Raw genomic sequence first — 18,795 nt, forward strand, 5'->3', positions numbered from 1 at the left:
GAGAAAACACAACAGAGGCATAGGACACTTCTGGGGTAGAACAGGATCCTCTTCTAGGAACTTGGACCATATCATGATTGATATTCCAATTATTGATCTATCTGAAAATGGGCCCCTTGGAGCAAGAATGGCCAGTGATCGTCTGCCATGACTAAAATCATATCTATGAATATAAGGGGTCTGGGGGTGGACCAGAAATTCCTCGCCCTAAAGGAGATTATTTCTAACCATCATCCTAATATTATCCTAATTCAAGAAACAATGCATTCTGCTGAAGTCTCTATCAGATACTTCCGTCGTATGTTTTCTCAATGGCATATTGTGGCTACTGATGCTAATGGTCTCTCGGGGGGTCTTGTCATCCTATGGAATCCTACATGGATAGCGGCGAAGGCTTTCAAATGTTTTGTTGGAATTCTTTTGCTTGCAAACATCTGAGGTTTTTCTAGTTCTGTACATATCTTAAATATATATGCTCCATATAAAGATCGTCGTCCTTTTTGGAATAGATTTTTGTCCTTGGAATGTCTGGAACTAAAATGATTCTTATTGGCGGGGACTTAAACTGTACCTTATGTGGTGACGAAGTATGGGGAAGGGGTAGGAAGGTGAGTCCATTAGCGGAACATATAAAAGAGGCCATTCTACATCATAATTTGATAGACATATCTCCCCAATCAATGGGTCCCACATGGGATAATGGAAGAACCGGTCCATCCTTTCTGGCAAAAAGATTGGACAGATTCTTGATCTCAGATGATCTGTTGGTTCGGATGGGTAGGCCTATTTCCCATATTATTAACAGTTTCATATCTGATCATAGACCAATTACTTTACAATGGGGAAATAGGAGTTATAAGAAAGGTCTTCCATATAAATTTAACAGACTCTGGCTGGAGGATGAGGAATTTAATGACATTGTAAAAAATTTCTGGACTGCTTGCTGCTCCAATGAGATTATTTCTCCTTCACAACACCTGTTGGATAATCTGAGGGAATTAAAGGTGAAGGTCAAGGCTTGGCAGAGGAAAAAGCAAAAAGTAAATAGATCTGCTTTGAAAGAGCTTCAAGCTAGCTTGGATGTTTTAGCTGGGAATCTGAAAGGAGGTGATATTTCTTTTTTGGTCCGCAATAAGATTCATGAACTGGAAAAGAAAAGGCACAATTTACTTGCAATTGAGGAAGCCACTTGGAGGTTGAAGAGTAGGGCATTGTGGCTGAAAGAGGGTGACAGGAACACGAAGTTTTTCCATATATTCGCCAATAATAGGAGAGATATTAACTCAATTTGGGAAATACAGGCCGAAAGTGGAAACAAGCTTTTCTCACAAGAGGAAATTTCAAAGGAAGCAGTGTCATACTTTGGGAATTTTTATAAAAGGAATGATAATATCAATAACGAGGACATCTTATGGGGCATTGCTCCTTTTCCTTCTATGTTTGATGATGAACAAAACAATTCCTTTTTCCAGCCTGTATCTGAAAATGAACTTTTTGAAGTAATGAAATCCTTCAAAAGAGATAAAAGTCCTGGCCCTGATGGCTGGACTATTGAATTTTATATCCATTTCTTTGATCTTCTTAAGAAAGACATCCTGGCAATGGTGGAAGAATCGCGAATGAGGGGGTCTTTCCATCCTCATATCATGTCTACCTATATTTCCCTTATTCCCAAAAAGAAGAAAGTAATTACATTTTCAGATTTCAGACCGATTTCCCTTTGTAATGCTATTTATAAAATTTCCTCTAAAATTATCGCTAATAGAATCTGAGGCATCCTGTCAAATCATATTTCACTAGAACAACATGGTTTTCTCAAGAATAGGAATATCATAGAGGTTGTGGCCAATACTCAAGAGTATTTACATTCTCTTCACAACAAAAAGCTCGAAGCGGCTATTCTGCAATTGGATTTGAAGAAAGCTTATGATAGCCTAGATTGGGGTTTTCTAAGATGCATTCTTTGTAAGATTGGCCTAAAATATGAATGCATTGAATGGATTATGGCCTGTGTGGAAAATGTTAATTTTGTTGTCCTCATAAATGGCCTCCCCACAAATTATTTTGCAGCTACCAGGGGTCTTTGACAGGGCTGTTCTCTGTCTCCACTACTATTCATCCTTGCAATGGATTCCCTTAGTCTACATATCAATGGGGTGGTAAAAAAAAAAAAAATGCAGACCAATCAGGATATATCGTGGTTCCTATATCTCCCATAGTCTTTTTGTTGATGATATCATGATTTTTGGTATGATCTGTAGACTATCCTGGCTATGTACACATGACATTCTTAGAAAATTTCAAAAAGCTTCAGGAATCTATATAAATGAAGGAAAATCTTCTTTCTTTTCTAATGTTGAAGATAAGGAACAATTAAACTTTCTGTCGGTTCTGTTTAATATTGGCACTAAGTCTGTAAAGGAGGGCTTCAAATACCTAGGATTTCATCTCAGACCTGCAAGCTACAAAAATGCTGACTGGATGTGGTTGTCGGACAGGTTTTACAAAAGAATTGAAGGTTGGGAGTTCAAATGCCTTTCCATAGCTGGCAGAGAGGTTCTGGCCCAATCTGTGCTAGCCCAGATTACTGTTTATTGGGCCCACTTATTCTATTTTCCCTCTGGTATCATTACAAATTTGAATAGGCTCATGGCTAATTTTATATTGGGAAGAGAAAAACATAAAAGTAAATTTCATCTAACCAGTCTTTCAAAAATATCCCTTCCAAAGATCTTGGGAGGATGGGGCATCATGAATAGAAGGAACTTTGGTAAGGCCCTCCTATGTAAATCTTTGTGGAGATTCTTTAATGGGGACAACTTTTGGTGTGCCACTATCAGAAAGAAGTATATGAAGAATAAAGACCTCACTTTCTGGTATAGAGAAGGCACAATTGGAAAATCACAGGGATCAACTATCTGGAATAGTTTCTGCAGAATTGAATCCTTCTTCCTTAAGAATTTATACTGGAATATCCAAAATGGGAAAGATGTGTTTATTAGTTATGATCATATTATTGGCCTGGGGGAGGATTTTAACATTCCACAATCTATCATTATGGCTCTGCATAGATCTGGGATCTTTTTCTGGAATCAACTAATTGAAGCCTGGTAGGGGGGCTTTCCTATTTGGAAGAATTTTCATTCTTTGGGCCTTAGTGATGTTCATGCACAACAGTGGGCTAGTATTATGACATCAATAAGGGGCTCTGGAATATGCAATTCTGAAGGAAAGGATCATCTTACATGGAGAGGTGTTATGAGGTGGGACAATTTAAAAGTCAAAGATATCTATCTTGTTCTTACAAGATCTATTCCGCTTCCATTTCAACACATCTTTCCCACATCATTGTGGAACACTGGGGTGCCTAACAAAATCATACATTTTTCCTGGCTCATGTTTCATAACAAAATCCTTACCTAGGAGAATCTCCAGAAAAGGAATTGGTCAGGTCCTAGTATATGTCCACTTTGTAAAAATGGGGAAGATAGTAGCAATCATATTTTTCTCACTTGCAGATATACTTATCAGTTGTGGAAGGAACTTGCAGTTTTCTTTGGTTTCCGTCTGGTTGATCACTCAAATGTCCAAGTGGATTTAAGCTGGTGGAGCTCGCAGAAAGTCTCTCATAGATCAATTCCCCTTTTGCTCCTCTGGATTGTCTGGAAGAAAAGGAACAATGTCGTCTTTCGTGATGGTAAAGATAAAAATTTGCCTTTGTTAGTACAGATCACTTCGATGTATTTTTCCATTCCTAAAAAATTGTCTTCTGGTAAATCACACATTACAAGGAACTCTACAGTGTGGTCGATGGGTTTTCCAAGGGCATTTTTTGATGGAGCTGCTCAAATAGGCATGTGTGCATGTGGTGTTTTAATATTGATGTCTAAAGAGCTTCATTACTCCATATATTGGCATGGTGGTCGCGGTACAAACAATAAGGCCGAGGCAATGGCTTTAGCAGGTCTTCTATAGCTTAGTTCTTTCTTAAATATTCAATCGCTGCAGATATATGGGGATTCAAAAAATATAATAGGATTGACTTCAGGGAAGCTAATAAACAAGAATCCCAATCTTACAGGATGGATTAACAGGATAAAATTGTTATGGAATAGTAATCCGTCTTTCACAATCTGCCATGTGGAAAGGTCTCTGAATTCTGAGGCGGACAACTTATCAAAGAAGGGCCTTGTAATTGATCCTGGCATATGGAAAATGGAGGTACAATCTCAAGACTCAATTTACTTGATAGAAGATTTTACCCTTCTAGGTACCTAGATTTCTTCCAGTTTCTGCTTTTTTGTCAATCGCCTTCTACTTTCACAAATAGGTATGTTGTCCATCCCCTTATTCACATGAGTGATGGGGCCGATATATATATATATATATATATATATATATATATATATATATATATATATATATATATGTGTGTGTGTGTGTGTGTGTGTGTGTGTGTGTGTGTGTGTGTGTGTGTGTGTGTGTGTGTGTGTGTGTTTTTTGGCTCCACACTATCTGTCTATCTTTTTGATACATATCATGATCCAGAGAATTGAGTTTTTCTATGCATATGTGATGGCCCTGATGGCCATGATCGTTTCTTATCTTACAGCAAAATTCTCCAGCTACAAAATATGTTATTGCTCTTTATAGTTCCTCTCATATGTAAATATCTTTCTATAATATAAATCATGTTTCTTCTTTTTTCGTACTTAAAAAAAACAAAAAAAACAAAACAAAACAAAAACACTAATACTTTTTTAATAAAAAGAAAATGTTTGTATGATTACGAGGGAAGATTCACAATATTGAAGTATCATTAGTGCATAAATGGTCAACATCACTCTATGTTGGTAAACATCCCATATATGTATTTGTACCTTGGTTGGATAAAAGTGCACATACAACCATGTAATTTGTTAGATTTGTAGAGAACACATGAAGGACTAAAATTACCCTACATATTAGGTATACTCGATCATTCTCTATATTTTTATTAGTTTTTAGTTTGTGATGAAGCTTCTTCATTTGCAGTAGAGTTTTCATTAGTACTTCTATTATTGATGTTTAGTCAAGGTTTTCTACATTTGATTAAAGTTTGTAATGGTGCTTTTTCATTTGTAGTAGATTCATTTGCAGTAGAGTTTTCATTAGTATTTTTATTATTGATGTTTGGTCAAGGTTTTCTACGTTTGATTAAAGTTTGTAATGGTTCTTTTTCATTTGTAGTAGATTTTTTCTTGATAATTTTGTTATTAATGTTTAATAAGTATTTTCCACACATTCACTTCAAAAAATGGTCTTTAATTTTATCTTGATTATGTGAGCCATTTTTTCTTGAAAATGTGTAGTATTATGTTGTTTATGTCTAATCTTAATATGCATTGTGACGATTGTCTTAAGTTATAATGTATAAGGTTTTAGTTTGATGTCAGAATTGATATGAAAAACAATGATTTTGTAATAAATCTAGGATGAGGTCACAATTTTCTAAGTTATGGAATTGTTTTTGGGTGATTTTTTATTTAAGTATTTTATGTTGTATGAGTTCAAGATAATTGTGATTGATTTCAATTTTTTCACAATATTGCACAATTTATGTATGGCTATTTTTAGATTTATATATTTCATGATGATCTTATTCATGTAAATGCTATTCTGAAACCAATTTATCATTGTGTCAATTTTTTTCTCCAAAAAGTTGGAGAATGTCCTCATGCTTCTTCATATTCTATTTCGATAACTTGCATATAATTTCAAGGATCGGGTTCCATTTGTTGTTGTGTGGTCCCATGCATAAACAAGCATCAAAAGAAAAATATTTTCCTCTTCCTTTCTGTAATTATGTGCATGAGACATGGTTATAGGAGTTACCATATCAATAATCTTTGTTCTCCATTTTTTCCCATAATATCCACATTTTTATTCTTAGGTTGATTACACATGATGATTGACTTCAACATATAATACGGTGTGAGAGTTATGTATGTCCAAGTCACTACAATTAAGGATCCCTTCCTATTTAACAAAGGAATGGATTGGAAGAAGTGATGGCTAGATTTGGTCTCTCCCTTAAAGAGAAAACATAGGTGAATTATCTTCACATTATAGATAGTATATTTTCAAGTGAATAGCTAATCAAACCATATCTTGTTTCACTTAAAATATCTTTCGTAATGAATATAAATATTAAAGGAGGGTGAGCCTTCCAAGTGGGTTGTCCTTCCCCAAATTATATTGAACAAGAAAGAAAATAAGTTCGATGATATGAAGTAGTTTCCTCTATTGAATGCTTAAATTATATACTAAATAAAAATCATTTATGGAGTTCCCAAATGCCTATAGGTTAGGAATTATGTCCCTAACTCCCATTTAATACTTTTTTGTTATAAATTTGATTCGAATTGTAGAGAGAATGAAATGAAAGAAAATGTAATAATCCATAAATAATGCAAACACAATGTTGAATCATGCTATTATAGTGAAAATCAATTTCTCTTAATGAATAAACTAGTGAAAAGTAATTTGATATACATAAGAATACAAATGTCTAGAATAGTGGAAGCTTATCATCTCTAAGAAGAGATGTGATGGTTACACTCATCTACAAAAAAAAAACCCTTCTTGAAAGGTGAAAAGTATAGTTTATAGTAATGTTAATTAAACCTAGGAAACAAAACCCATAAAATGAAAGAAATAGAACCCTAACATTATTAGGGTTAGTGGCATCACTGAATTGGACAAAATTGAGTTGTCCAAGAAAATGGGGAGCATTGTAAACATCATAAATTTCACTCGTTGCTATATTTTGGGTCTTCATTAACTCGTTGGAAATGACTGTAGAATGAGATAGGTGTCTATGCTTTTGGTGTAATTACCCCAAAAAGTGCATAGGAAATCCCTCAAAAATATGTTGAAAATTCATGAATAAAAAATTTCCAATATTTGGACCATTTTTTAGATACCCTAGTTGGCCACCTCGATTAGTTCTTGGCCCTTGCATATTAATAGTCTCCATTGTGTCAAGTTGTCAAAACTGATGAGGAAACTTTTGTTGGATTTGATTCTTGCCAAACTAATTTCCCTGGTGAATACATTGTCATCCTTTGACAATCCAATAAAGTTATATGTTTTGATGGTGGTTTCTCTTCATATTGGTCTCCATGATGTAAGCTACTATAACTTTCTCAATGAAGTTAGGGTTTGTCTTTGTAATATTCAAGTGTTCTTCCACTTTTGAGGTGGAAAGTATGGATGCCAAAACCACATTAAATAAAGGGTGTAAATTGAAGAAGGACACAAGATTCACTTAAAAATTACTTTTACCACAACTTTGGTGGTAGTGTGAGTCCCATATCAGAGTGGTTTGAGGATCCTTTGGCATTTTTTGAGTTGTTTCTTCTGCAATTGCAACCACACGTTGTCACCAACCTAAAATTTGTGATGGACATGACTTTGATCATGTTATTGCTTATACTTGGTGTTGGTTTATGGTAACATCAGATGTGCTCTAAGACTCAAAATACGAAGGGAGGCTAGGACACATTTATTCCAAAATACCCAGAAATTGTTTTGGGAAATTCCACCCGGAGACAACTTTATTAAAATAATTAATTATTTTTAATGGATGCCTAAGTCTAAACTTAGGAAATTAAAATAATTAAATGGTGTTAATAAAACTGGGTGTGCATCTTCTAGAAGAAGACAGAGATCGAGTCAATATGATACGAGCCATTGATTAGAATTTAATCTAGTTCATTGATTACTCAACGAGAAGATTATAAGAAGGACTTCGATGGGAATTTGGAAGACAAATCGAGTGACATCAAGAGATCAATTTCTAAAGAGAGTAGCACAACAATTGCAGGAGAAGTCATCGAGGAGATTTTTTGCAGTGAGGGGCAAGGATAGTTTTCCAGAGGAATTTTTTTCTGATCTGGAGAGTGCAAGGCAGAGAGGGTAGAGAGTAGCTCAGAGAGGCAGTGCACAGCTTCAGAGGGAGTACATAATTCTACCGGGTAACAATAAAGATCTGGTGTCAGAGCTGGGGTATGAAACTGGGAGAACAGAGGGTTGAAGTTTCCAGCTAGCAAGAGATCAAGAGGAGGTGCAACACAGTGCCAGTAGCAGTGACACAGTAACTGCGTAGGTGTGACGTAGTGCTACACAGAGGCTCATATCTAGTGCAGATCAGTGCCAAATTTTCCAATGACAGGGTGAGATCATCTCACTATCTTTTGTCCATTTAGATCTTTGTATAGGATTTCCAGTTTGGGCATTCAAAGAATTGTATTCAGAAACTGCTGCATAATAATACAAACCCTCAGCCGCTGCACCGGTTTTCCCACATTGGGTTTTTTCCAGGGACATTTGTCCAAAAAAATGATGTCACTTGTGTGTGGGTTATTTCTTCTTGCTCAGTTCTTGTTTCCGCATATAATTTAATTAGTGGAGGATGCAGTCATATTTACTTCGATATTTACAGTGTAACATAGTAAATAACTTGCATGAATTAAAAAGTAGGAGAAGTAATATCAATTTTCTACAGTAGGGGATTTGGGTCTCCAAATTTTCACATGGTTTTAGAGTGCAGGTGAAGCAAGAGAACATACCAGAAGAGCCCAATATTGAAGAGAAGGAGGGAGATCAAAGTGTTGTGTAGGCAATAGATCGAATCCCTAGAGGGATTCCACAGTCCAGGCCAAGAGGGAAAGATTCTCGAGGAAAATCTATCTCTGAGTGAGTTGACAAAGAGGTAAGATTTCCAGTTTGTGATTTGTTAGTGGCAGAGGGAGTAGTGTAGAAGCAGATTTGGCGCAGAGCACTCTTCAAGTAGAACGTAGTTTTTTGCAGTGTTTGTTGGGTCAAAAAAGCAACGGAAGAAGGATGAAGACACTTTTGAGGGAATTTCTTCCTCAGTGAATTCCGAGCTAAGGAATTATATTTCTCAGTTACTGAGCAACAATAGCAAGAAGCAGATATACTAACTACAATAGGGAGTGCGTAGGACAGCCTAGCAGTTGTGCAGAGGAGAGAGGAAGCAGTTCAACTTTTTGCTGGCTAAGATGGTAGCTAATGGGCTGAGAGATCAAGATTGATTGGACGGAGCATCCAACTATGTGATCTAGAAGGCTAGGATCTCCTACCTTCTAGATGAGCATGATCTCAAAGCCTATGTCGATAGTGTGGTCGTTGAACCTGTCGATGCAGATCTGCTCAATAAGTGAAGGCTGAGATGGCAAAGGCCAAGAGGGTGATCCTTGACAAAGTGGGGGATCACGTTGTATGTCACATTGCTAGCAAAGGGACGACCAAAGAGATGTGGGATGCCTTGGCTACTTTGTATCAAGGATCTTCCGAGCAGCGGAAGATGTACTTGGAGGAGAAAATGAGATCCACGAGGATGCAGAAGTGGGAACGCATTGATCTATTCCTATTGAAGCTTTAAGAAGTCTAAGATCAATTGGCAGTTGCAGGATTAGTGCCTCAGCCTACATAGATGGTGAGGTTGGCGCTGAATTTAGTCTCAAAAGAATGGAAAGTATTTGTCTAGAGTATCATGGGTAGAGAGAAATTGCCGGATTGGGAAGGGATGTGGGTTGCTCTTCAACAGGAAGAGGTGAGGTGAGACTTAGTCAAATGAAAACTTGAAGGCAATAAAAGTAGTGGGATGAAGCCCAAGGAGGAGGAGGAGAATGCAACCCTTGCATCAAAGGGGCAACAGGAGCAGTGAAGGCTGAAGGAGGACGTATCTAAGATCAAATGTTTTTGGTGTGGTGAATTTGGTCACTATGCTACGCAATGTCCTCTTAAGAAGAAGGACAAGGACAAGAAACATGATCCATGGGCAGCAACTGCAAGGATCGAGGAGGAGGAGTTTTCCATGATTGCCCAGATACCTCCAGGGGAGAGGTGGGGTGATCTAGTATTATAGTTCGAAAGAATTGCAGATGGGCAGGATCCATGAAGAATCCACCTCTTGGATCAATACCTTGCTATGGGAGCCCATATCAGAAGTAGCAAGATGGACAAGTGTCAGTTGGTGTAGAGGAATGCTAGAGTGACAGTTGCAGTGGCTAGGAGCACCAGAGACTGAACAATGCAGAGCAGAGTTGGAAATAGCGCAGATTCAACAACAACGTAGAGACTTCAGAGGGTCAGTGCAGAGACTAGAAGTAGTCAGAACTCCAACAATAGATGCATCACACTGAACACCTTTGGTTCATTGTTTTGGATGTTTTTCTGTTGCAACAACAACAAAGTTGCAGTGCAGATGCAGTTGGCAGTAACACAAATGCAACATTTGCACAGTAGTTGGTGGGAAGTGATGTCATACATGAGCAGCACAGAGGGAGATGTTACAGAGTTAGGGTGATGCTTCAGCAGGTTACATTACTAGAGCACATTCCTCGCTAAGAGGGAGTGTTGATTTATGGTAGCATCGGATGTGCTCTAAGCCTCAAAATGTGCAGGGAGGCTAGGACACATGTATTCCAGAATACCCAGAAATCCTTTTGGGAAATTCCACTCGGAGATAGTTTTATTAAAATAATTAATTATTTTTAATGGATGCCTAAGTCTAAACTTAGGAAATTAAAATAATTTAAGGGTATAAATAAAACTGGGTGTGGATCTTTTAGAAGAAGATGATGATCGAGTCAACATGATCTGAGCCATTGATTAGAATTTAATCTGGGTCGTTGATTACTCAACGAGAAGATTATAAGAAGGACTTTGATAGGCATTTGGAAGACACATCGAGTGAGATCAAGAGATCGATTTCTCAAGAGAGAAGTGTAGCAGTTGCATCGAGGAGATTTCTTGTAGTGAGGGGCAAGGATGGTTTTCCAGAGGAAGTTTTTTCTGATCTATAGGGTGCAAGGCATAGAGGGAAGAGAGTAGTCTAGAAAGGCAACACATAGCTATGTTGTGGCAGTGCAAAGCTCTAGAGGGAGTCTGTATTTCTGTCGCGGAACATTTGGGATCTAGTGCCGGAGGCGGGGTGTAAGACCTGGAAGCCAGAGGGCCGAAGTTTCCAACTAGCAGGAGATGAAGAGGAGGTGAAGCGCAGTTCCGACAATAGTGACATAGTAACTGCATAGGTGTGACACAGTGTTGCATAGAGGCTCATCTCTAGTGCAGATCAATGTCGGATTTTCTAGTGACAAGGTGAGATCATCTTGCTATTTTTTATCCAGTTAGATATCTGTATAGGATTCCCATTTTGGGCATCTGAAGAATTGTATTAAGAAACTATAGCATAATAATACAAACCCTCAGTTGTTGCGTCAATTTTCCCACACTGGGTTTTTCTGGAGACATTTGTCCAAAAACAACGGTCACACTTGTGTGTGTGTTATTTCTTCTTGCTCAGTTCTTGTTTCCACATATAATTTAATCAATGAAGGTTGCAATCGTATTTACTTCGATATTTACGATGTAACACAATAAATAACTTGCATAAATTAACAAGTAAGAGAAGTAATATCATTTTGTTGCAGTAAAGGATTTGGGTCTCGAAATTTTCACACTTAGTGTTTACTTTTTATGAAATAACATGAACAAGACTTCTTGTTAGATGCATTAGATTTTTTTAATTTTTTTTATGCTTTGTATACTTTGTTTTAGGCACATGAAAAATCTTTTTGTATTGATATAATTAGTAAAGCCACATTAATTAAAAATAATGACTAAAAACCCACATACGCTTAAAAATATTGTATTTAATACCATTATTAAAAACACTTTATTATAATTGTGTTGAAAATAAGAAAAACTCTTATAACTTTTTTAAAAAATCTATCTTATTTTAAAATATAAAAATAACATAATATAAAATATTTTTTATATACACTTCATGTAAAATTTCAACTCAATTTATTTTATTAAATAATATAAAATAATATCCATAATTTTAATACTAAATTGTAAATTATATCAATGGTATACTTCGGAGAGTCTTTAGCTTGTTAGAGATGGGCATCTAATATTTACTGAAATTTCATTTAGACAGGCATTTGTTCCGGATTAAGAGGAATGACAATCCCATTGTCACGTCACTAAGTGTCGACACATGGTAGCAAAAACTACACGTCACGGACATTGGAGAGAAATAGGGAGCCGATCATTTGATAGCAGAGCCCACACCTAACTTTTTAGAAGCCCCACGTCACGTGAGTGGATGTCACCTTGAAAGTAACACGTGAGTGGTTCCCCGGAAAAAAAAACACGTCAGTGGTTCTCTCAATTTCTAAATTAAAAGCGTTTATTTAAAAATAAAAATGAAGTGATAAAGATAATTCCCATGGCCTACCTTTCAAGTCCATATTGGACATACCTTTTTGCTTCGGGGACAATAATATCATTTGATATGCGTACTTTCAAATCTATCACTAATAATATAATCAACCCGCTAAAACTAGTCACATATATATCAAATGGATTTTGACTTTACATAGAAATATATAAAACTTAAAACATACATTCTATGGTTTTTCCCACTCTAATTCGATTTCTATTTCTGCGGATTGTTTGGGTTATTGTCATGTACACCATATTCATTTATGGCTTAAAAACTTGTTTTATTATTCCTTACCGCACTAGGGTAATAACGTATTCAATATTTATTTATGTTGATATTAATTTTAAATTTACCAAAAATTAAATGATCTTATTTTATGTTCAATTTTGAAAAAAATTTAATTTATTTTTTTATTTTTTTAAAATCTATTTTTTCTACATTCTGATTGGTTAGAGTCTTATTTTGTAATGATAATATGTACTTTGACAAATTAATGGCAATGTACAGAAAATATTAATTAATTACAAAAATCTAACATATTTCTTTGAGACAATTAAAACTCATGGTACTCACTGCCTGAAACAACATCACGATTTCATTCCTGTATTCTGCGATAACTCTGGCAGCTCTGGTGTAACCACCCACTGCGTCTTGATGTGTGTTGGTACCATTTCATTGCCATCCTTTTCTTCTAGAAATCCATCATTTGTCTATCTTTTTCTCCCATAAACCCCTCATAGTCCATTGAAATTGATTAATCAAAGCATTATAGTTGTTAATTTACATTAAATTTAATTTGTGAATTTTTATGTTAAAAATTAGGAATTTTCAACAAAAATTACAGGATGTCATGACTTCCTGTAAATGGTTTATGATGTGACACGTGGCATGGCAGGAAAGTCAAAACAAAGGATAGGAACGTGATCTGGAATGTACATACATGGTGAAAGATCTATTCAACAGCGAATCTAAAGCTCCTGGATACATGGTCAACGCTGGTCAAACCCAGCCTTTTTGGTCACAAAAGCAGCAAAAAGCCAGAGTTTCCCAAACTGATTTCGTTTTGCTTTGGAAATCAATTAAGATTAGAAAAGACAAAAATCACTCTTTTGTAAAAGCAGAAACATCTGCATAATGTATGTACATTCGATTTAGAGGGAAAGCTAGTGAACATAGGATAGGAGACAAGCAGATAAAAGACTGCGTATTGTATTGTCCAGAACGATTATTATTCCTGTGTATTGTTTCCAGAACATTGCTCTTGCATGTGATTTCGACTTCCAGAACTTAATTACAGTCATCGTTTTACCCTTACAGTGCTTATGCGTTAACATTCTCATTGCTTGAAGTTTCTTAAGTGTGCCATTGAAGCGTGGACGGGCCCTACGTGGAGATTGGTATACTTTTATTTTCATTTCCATAGCGTTTTTGAATCTGAATAGTGTGAATAGCGTTTAATGTTATTTTCTTGCCTGTGAGTTTATTGATTTGATTAGAAGTTCTTGCAAATAATATTCATGGTGATAGCTTGAGAATTCGATTGCTAGATCATTGAACAATATCTTGTAAAAGATTTGATCGATCATTAGATTTCGAAGTATCTCTGTGGACTCTGTTTTCATGCATTTAAAATTTCAGTGTGCTTAAAAGAGCTTTTGATTTTCATGAATGCTTAGTGTGTTAGCTGGAAAGAGCTTTTGTGGATAATATCCTTGTAAGAGGGTTGAAAACTCAGCCTAGCAACATGCTGTTTCTTTAGAACAGTTAGATAAATTAGATGATCTGAGTGTTAAGGTGTGAGAGGAAACATATTCAATCCCCTGTAAAGGAGTACTGTAGCCTGTCACAGTAAACACTTAGTTAGGTAGATGAGGTCCTCGTAGGTCTATAAACTTTAGACACGTGCCTCTAAGTTTACCTACCTTGGTTGATATTAAATCTAGTCTACTCTAGCACCCTAGATTGGCCACTACATTTTGGCGCCGTTGCCGGGGAGGCGCAGCTAAAGGATTTCTAAAAAAAAAAAAAAAAAAAAAAAAAAAAAAACAAAAACAAGCAAAAACATAGATCTGATTTTAATTATCATTTTAGAAATCATGTTTACTTAAGCCTAGATCTAGACATAATAAAGGTAGATTCATAAAAACCCCCCATCCAAAAACTAATCTATCATCAGGAGCAGACCCTTTAGGAAAATTTGAACACACAACATCAGCTGAGGATGTCACCATACACACATTAGAGGATAAACAGAAATCAGGGCAAAGACTCACACTCATCGAGAGGCAAATTTTATTAGCACACGAATCACAGAAGAAACATTTCCCTGAATCCTCTATAAAAAGAGAAAGTAGCACAGTAACTCAACAATCTTTCCTTGAACTTCTCTTTGAAACAAGTGACACTAAACAAGAAATTAAACCAATAGAGGAACCTATCAAAATGGTTGAAGAAGGACATGGATCAGAAAGAGGACCACCAAATCAAGGTCAAGAGGAAGAGTCAACCTTTAAATTTCCTATTCAAGAACCAGAAGAGGATGACGAAATAAAAATGAAAAACATACTTCCATCTGTGCTACCAAACTTTTATGGCATGGCTTCAGAAGACCCAGATTCATTCTTGTTTGAGTTTGACATTGTATGTCGAAGATATGGTTACACAGATGATGCCCATAGGCTTAGACTCTTCCTAGAAACATTAAAAGCATCAGCATTAAGATGGTTCATAGGGCTTGGTGAACATGCAATAACTGATTGGCATGGCATGAGAAGAATATTCCTAAAGAAATACCAACCTTATTGTAGATCGAAAGATTCCAAAGATGATATCTTTAGGATGAACCAACAAGAGGATGAAAATTTAGAGGAGTACTTAGAGCAGTTTGTTTACAATTTGCAAAAATCAAAACACAGAACCATGCCTTTTGATCTGATTCGAACAATAATTTTGAAGGGCATTCGAGAGGAATACTTAGATGATTTTAATTTGATGGGAAAAGGTGATATTTCCACTTTACCTTTTGAAGAAATTGCTGAGTTATGTGAAAAGTATTCTAGGAGCAAAGCCAAAATCGGAAAAAGAACCATATCATCCAAAGCCACAAAAGCTGCTTCAGCAAGTGTCACAAGAGCTGAAATAGGAAACTTGTTAGAGGAATTCAAAACAGATCTATTGAGTACCTTAGGAGCTCAAATTGACACTCTAAAAGCTAAGAAAAGACAAGAAGAGGAAGATCGAATGATGGCTGTCTTTTGTCCAAAATGCCGGAAGAAACATGCCTTAAAAGACTGCCCATTAGAAAACATTCAAGTTTGTGCCTTTTGTACTGAAAATCATGATATATTTCATTGCTCTAAAGTCAAGGTTTTGCAGAATTGTAATGTGGCAGCTAACACAGATATGGAAAATGTGTATTTCATGGGCGCAAAGAGACCATGGCAGCCAAAACCTCCACCTCAAGGTATGTTCCCAAACCAGAATTTGCAATTTCCTGCACATGATCAGATGTATGCTCAGAATTCATGGAATGTACCCATGCCATGACAACACCAAAATTACCTACAACAGCAATGGAGACCATCTCAACAATACTCTCAACAATATCAGCCATATCCTCAACCATACCAACCATATTCGCAGCCATATCAACAATATCATCAGCCATATTCGCCATGTCCTGAACCATATCAGCAATATCCTCAGTAGCAAGTTGTTTACCCACATCAACCCCAACCCACTCAACAAGCATTACGTGCTCCTCCACCAATAAATCCACCACAATTACAACTTCCATCTAACCAACAACCTCCTAGACCTACTCAAATCCCTGCTCAACCTGTACCAAATCCAAATAACAAAGCAGAGAGACCAGCTTATAATGTAGATGAGGGACCATCATATCCCACATTACCCTTGCAAAATATCAATTTGAGGTCTGGTAAGATACTTCACAAAGAATCTCCAATAGCTGATAAACAAGAAGAAAACGAAGAAAATGAAAATGAAACTCCAATTCAAAGGAAACAAAATGATGACATCAAAAATAAACAAATGCAACTGTTGCATCCACCACCTTTTCCAGACAAATTGGTCCAAGCAAAACTTCCCATGTCTATACCATAGTTTGATGTTTTAGATGAGCTAAAGAATGTCTATATAAAAATTCCACTACTACAAGCCATAAAAGACATTCCCATATATACTAAAGCCATCAAAGAACTGTGCCTTAAAAAGCTTATTAGGAAAAGAGTTGATCCACAAACCATTCATGTTATTGGACATTTAGCTGGCCTTATGACAAACACCATTTCAATGGAAAAGTATGTTGATCCTGGTATTCCGAGAGTTACTACAATCATTAACAACATACATATTCCAAACACCTTAATTGACCTTGGGGCCGCAATAAATGTGATGACTCTTGAAACAATGAAAACATTCCAGAGCACAAACTTGCAGCACACAACAATTGTTCTAGAACTCGCTGATAGGTCTAAAGTGATTCTTGAAGGGATTTTGGAGGACATAATTGTTTCACTGGACTCTTGGGAGTATCCAGTGGACTTTTTAGTTCTTCAGCCAAAATCCAATTTAGGAGGACACCCTATCATCCTTGGTAGACCATGGTTAGCAAATGCTGATGCATTCATAGAATTTCGATCGGGTAATATGATCATTTCACGAGGAACTGAAAGAAAACAACTCACTCTTTACCCATCAGCACAATCACCAGCAGTAGCACACAATTTATGGCTTGACGATAAATACAATGACAAGGAAGAAGTTCAATCTGTTTTCAGCATCAACCAAATCTATGATTTTCAAGAACATAATAATGATGATTTGGTAGAATTGTTCCTTTCTCAACCTGATGTTTCCGAAGAATTGAGAAATGACCAATATCATGCTGCAGATGAACTTTTGGCACAAAATTTTCAGGAAACATGCACCATTCATTCCTTGCAAACAACATTTCAGAACATTTTTCCTATCCAATCTATCACAAACACATAGAGCAAGACCATAGAGATTAGTCCAGGAAAAACTTTGAATATTGGCACTCACCTAGACTCATCTCAGGAGGAAAAATTGATTCAATTATTGAGAAAATACCAGAAAGCATTTGCTTGGGACTACACCGATATGCACAGAATTCACCCTGAAACATGCACTCACCATATTTATACGGATAGTAATATCAAACCAGTGAGGCAACCGCAGAGACGAATGAATCCCATGCTTCAGGATATTGTTAGAGAGGAATTACAAAAACTGTTGAAAGTCAATTTTATCTATCCTATCTCTGGCAGTTAGTGGGTATCCCCATTGGTAGTAGTGCCCAAGAAAAATGGTAAGTGGCGGATTTGTGTTGATTACAGACAATTGAACAAAGAAACCCTCAAAGATTATTTCCCACTACCGTTTATTGACCAAGTGCTAGACACATTAGCTGGGAAATCATCATTCTCTTTTCTTGATGGTTTCAGTGGCTACAACCAGATCAGGATAGCCTTAGAGGACCACGACAAAACCACTTTTACTTGTCCTTGGGGCACTTATGCTTATAATGTTTTACCATTTGGACTTTGCAATGCTCCAGCTACATTTCAAAGAGCTGTATTAGCTATTTTTGCGGATTTATTTCATGATTGTGTTGAAGTTTACATGGATGATTTTTCAGTGTATGGTAATTCATTTGAGCATGCATTAGAGAATCTTGAAAAAGTTTTGAAGAGATGTATTGAAGCTAATTTGTCCCTGAGCAATGAAAAGTGTTTTATGATGTTAAATGAAGGGATATTATTAGGCCACTATATTTCTTTTCAAGGCATTAAAGTTGATCCATCAAAAATCCAGATCATTGTCAATTTGCCAATTCCGAAGACTCAAAAAGAGCTAAGAAGTTTCCTTGGGTATGCAAGCTATTACAGAAGGTTCATTGAACATTTTAGTATAATAGCTTCGCCTCTGTTTAAACTTCTAGCAAAAGATACACCTTTCAACTGGAATGAGAATTGTCAGCAAGCATTTGAAACACTCAAAGAAAAGTTATCAACCACACTAGTCTTAAAAGGACCTAACTGGAACCTACCATTTCACATCTTTACAGATGCATCTGATACTGCAGTAGGTGCCTCATTAGGCCAAAAAGAGGAGTCTTTCCATTATGCCATCTATTTCATTAGTAAAAATCTAACACCTGCAGAATTAAACTACACAGTCACTGAAAAAGAAATGCTTGCAATCATACATGCTGTGAATAAATTCCGACATTATATAACTGGTTATGAGGTTTTTGTACATATTGACCATTCTGCCATTAAGTATTTAATGAATAAACCCGTAACTAATGGCAGAGTTACCAGATGGTTGTTTAATATCACAATGTTAGATAGACTAGGTAAAGAGAATCAGGTGGTAGATTTTCTTTCTAGACTACAAAATCCAGGTGAGGTTGTTCCAGTTGAAGATTCTTTTCCAGATGAAAATTT

The sequence above is a fragment of the Pinus tabuliformis genome, chromosome J, assembly GCF_031772625.1.
Source record: "Pinus tabuliformis cultivar Carrire ecotype Pingquan chromosome J, CPIR1, whole genome shotgun sequence".
Classification (NCBI taxonomy): domain Eukaryota; kingdom Viridiplantae; phylum Streptophyta; class Pinopsida; order Pinales; family Pinaceae; genus Pinus; species Pinus tabuliformis.